This window comes from Heterocephalus glaber, unplaced genomic scaffold (assembly GCF_053883595.1).
Source record: "Heterocephalus glaber isolate CG9 unplaced genomic scaffold, H.glaber_assembly_v1.0 deba00001795, whole genome shotgun sequence".
NCBI lineage: Eukaryota > Metazoa > Chordata > Mammalia > Rodentia > Bathyergidae > Heterocephalus > Heterocephalus glaber.
The window spans coordinates 1536941-1541022 of record NW_028258476.1 but is presented as its reverse complement, the minus strand read 5'-3'; the positions used below and the strand labels follow the sequence as shown (position 1 = coordinate 1541022).

Here is a 4082-nt window from a genome sequence, read left to right as displayed (position 1 = left end):
TCCCTCTTTGCTGCAAGGCCTCTTTCTCCCTGGAGCCTGTTCTGATCCCCCATGCTGTTCCTCCCTTCCCCACTCCTTCCCATGCCCCTGACTCCTTCTAACACACCACACCATTGCTTCTTCTTCTTTTTTAAAAAATCCGTTTGCTCTAAAAAGCATTTCCTGTGCAACAGTGTGCTGTGTGACCTGGCAGCACATAGCTTGTGTTTACTGTGTCTGTTGATTGCACCGAGGCCGCCCTGAGTGACATCTACACTGGGGAGGTTTGGATCAGCGCACTCTGCTGTTGGTGCCATGACAAGATGGCCTAATGCTGCACTTCTCAGGACTCACGCCTGTGGTTAGGGGATCCATGGCTGTGTCCATATCTTCCTCTGGGTACTTTTTGAACAGCTCATCCTAGACATCCCTAGTGCCCTGTGTCCCAGCTCTGTTACCCCTCACCCGCATTAGCACGGCGGGCCTGAGGGGGTCAGGAGCGGCCTCCTCCCTCGGTACTCCTGGAGCTGGCCCTGGACCACGTCGGAGTAGATGCAGCTGCACTGCAGGCCGATGGCTGTGCTGTTCACGACTGCGACCTCACGGTCGGTGGGCACAGCCTGGGACGGTCTTCTCCAGAGTCGCCGATGACAGTGTCAGGCTCTGGGCCCTTCCCAATGCCGTTTTCAGCCCGGACTCCAATCTTACAGGGCACGCAGCGGGGTCTGCCCCAGCACACAGCGAAAGCCCCACACCGCCACGTTGTTCCAGGTCTCTCGAGTCTCCACCTCCGCTTGCTGGTGTACCACAGCCTGGGGCCAGAGGTGGAGGCGGCATTCACGGGCATCCATGTGATCTGGTCCACGTTGTTCTTCCTGGTCCCCTCTTCCTTCACATAGCTGGGATCAGACTTGGGGAGCTCTGCTGGTTTGGCAGTGCTCGGACAGAGGCTGGGGTGGCTGATCCCAACCTCGTTGATGGCAATGACCTGGAACTGGTAGTTGACATACGGGGAAGGCTGAGGACAGCTGGGTTGATACTGTCTTGCACTTGGAATGGTCGGGCCAGACCCTGGTTGGAACTGGATGACATAGTCTTTGATGGGGCTGTGTGGTCCTCTCCTGGAATCCAGGTCAGCCTCACGCTCTGCTCAGCCAGGTCCCTGCTCCAGGTCACCGGGGGTCTGGCCGTCCCTTGGGCAGGACAGCCAGTGGCCTGATCAGCTAGCACGGTGAGGCAGGGAGTCATCTGCTTCTTCCAGGCTGCTTCCAATGAGAGCTGGTCAGTGTCCTACAGCCAGGAGACGCTGAGTCTCTGCCAGGGGCCGTGCTTCACATGATACTCTGCTGCACTGTGGTGCCCCTCCTGGTCTTCGGACATCAGATGGCTCTGGCCGAGTCTCTGACCTCCAGGCGGACTTGGTTTTCAGCCTTGCCTAGGATGTTGGTGGCAACACAGGTGTAGGTGCCTTGGTCCTCTTTGCGGATCCTCTTAATTTCCAGGCTGCCAGTCTCACAGATATGGTAGTTGCCACCATTCTGGCTGCTTCCTGCCCATTCTTAAGCCATCGGAGGGTGGGAATGAGAGACACAAAGAAAGGGCAGTGCAGCTGGGTCTGGTTGTAGAGCTCACCGAAAGAGCTGGTTCCACGGTGACAGCATGAGCACGCCGACACAGGCGTTGGCCAGCAGGTGGCCGTGCTCATTGGAGATGCTGCGCTGGCTCAGGGCCCTGCCACTGCTCTGCCTGTCCTGGAAGTTGGTGGTGTCACCGGACACTTCACGCTTTGGGTCAGGTGGTCCTGACTGCAAAGGCTCCCTTCCCATTCACCATCCACTGGATTTGGGGTTCCCATCGGCCCTGCACACTCTTCTGTCCTCTCCAGGAGCCAGGATCGGGCTCTTCGGTTCATCTAGCCAGTAGGAAGCAGGCTTTACTCAACCTGAGATCGTGTGCCAGGTGCGGCCCCCCTCTTTGGAGGCCAGACAGAAACACTCCTCAGAGTCTTCCCTGAGACACTGGTGACATGCAGAGACGTGTTGAAGTTCTGAAACTTGACACTGTCACATGGGAGGTCCTTGCCTTTCATGTACCATGCAGCATTGGGTGTTGGGACCCCAGAAGCGTCACGCTCCAGCAGGGGTCCATGCCTCAGAGCACCACCTGACTGCCTGAGGTACCCTGAGGACACGCGAAGCTGGGTGTCCCTTCTGCAGCTGTCGGGGTAGTGAGGACCTTGAGAGTGAACGGGTCCTTCTGCTGGATGGTGTGGGTGAAATGGAAGCAGGTGTTGCAGCTGTAGTCAGTCTGCATGTCCCACAGCATCGCACTGGAGAAGTGCAGGTCTCCTGTGTGGCCCCGGGAGACACGTTTGCTCTGGGTGATGGGCTCCGTGGGGCTGCTCATCCCGATGATGACGGATGGGAGGCCCGGAGGGGGATTGCACAGCCGTGTCCTGAACCACAGCAGGGTCCAGGTTTTCTTGGGCCCCAGGGGAGATTTGGACACCTGCAGGTGCATCCTGTTGCACAGGGCTGTGCCTTATTTGTTTCGGGTAAAGGGCTCGTATCCGCCCTTGTGATCCTCGGGCCACCCACTACTCTGGAAGGTGATCACGGGGTCCCAGATCTCCTGCTCATGGACACCCATGGGTCCTTGGCAGTGTTGAAGAATCTGGTGTTTCAAGTCCCGGGCAGCTGGGGGCCGGGTTCCCCTTTGCTTTACGCTCAGTCAGGATGTTGTCACGGGGTGACACGTGGTGCTTCACTGACTGCGTGGTAATGGTTGGAGCCTGGGTCACTGTGACAGGCAGCTAGGGGTGGTCAGGCTCTCGGCCTGTCCCGGTCCTGGCTTGGGGGACACTAACATCATGAGCTTAGAGAGCCCCTGGGCACGCAGGCAAGTGGGTGTGCACAAGACCCTGCTCTAGAGACCCAGCTTCTCAAATGGGGCTGCAGGGAAGGAAGGGGTGGGACTCACCGTTCCTTCTTTACTGTGATTATTGTGATGAGCCCTTCTCCTTTTAATGGAATGAGGAGGGCAGGGGGTTGTGTGATTCCTTTAACTATTTGGACACCATTGTGGAGGGTCTGGGTTGGGGAAAGACAGGTCCACCCCAGTAGCTGGTATTTAGTGTGGAGATGTGGCGCAGCCATTGTGACTGAAACAGGGCCTCCCTGAGGGTGACAATAAGCAGATGATCTGTTCCAGGTGGGCAGATGAGGACACACTAAAACAGAACATAGCTCAGTTCTGGCCTCTCTGTCATCAAACTGATCACCCCATTAGAGCCTACATAGGAGTTCTCAGCATGACCCAGTGGACATGTATTCTGAGAGACACTTTTCGAAAAAGGAGGAGAGGGGAAGGTTCAGTTGAATCTGGGAAATGCCAGAACAGGTTCCTTCTGCAACATTCACGGTCCCTCATGCAGTAGGAACATCAGCTTGAGTGCTTTAATCTGCCATTTCACCACACACGTGACCGTGATGCCCCACACTGCTCCATAAAGTGCTTGTTGCTTTTACTTTTCTGATCACTGATTCCAGAGAAAATCATCTACTGCCTTTAGGAGTGATGGCTGGGAGACCAGGAGAAAAGTTTAATGGACATCAGCCTTAAGACTCTTTGACTGAGCAGGGTGTGGTGCTGCACACATGGAACCCAATATTGGAAAGCTGAGGCAGGAGGCTCTAGAGGCTGTGCTCAAACTGGGCAATATAGCAAGAGCCTCTCTTAACATGAAAACAAAGCTGAGTACAACAGAAGAACAGATGGAAGGGCTGGAGATGGCATCAGTGGTAGCACTCCGGATGGCCATGTGCGGGAGGTAGAACTCAGTGCAGGCCCAGAGGGAGGGCTTGAGGCCCTGCTTCCCACTGGCCATTCTCAAGTCAGGGCAGAGCCCAGGAGGGAGACCAAGGCAGCCCACTCCGGGAATCACAGGACTCCCTGCAGGTGGCTTTGGCTCAGGACCCTCTAGCAGCCCTGCTCAACTTTTCATGAGCACACAGAAGCCTATGACCTTGCACCTAACCTGCCTCCCCTCCCTCATTTGACATCTCCCTTGCTTCACAGTCTGGAAGCTGTGTCAGTCTCTCCCG

The 4082-nt window shown here is 56.3% G+C and overlaps 1 pseudogene; it reads right to left on the bottom strand.

Moving 5' to 3' along the window:
- Positions 1 to 383: 383 nt before the first annotated feature.
- On the bottom strand, positions 384 to 3865 carry LOC101701730 (neurofascin pseudogene; annotated as a pseudogene).
- Positions 3866 to 4082: the final 217 nt, after the last annotated feature.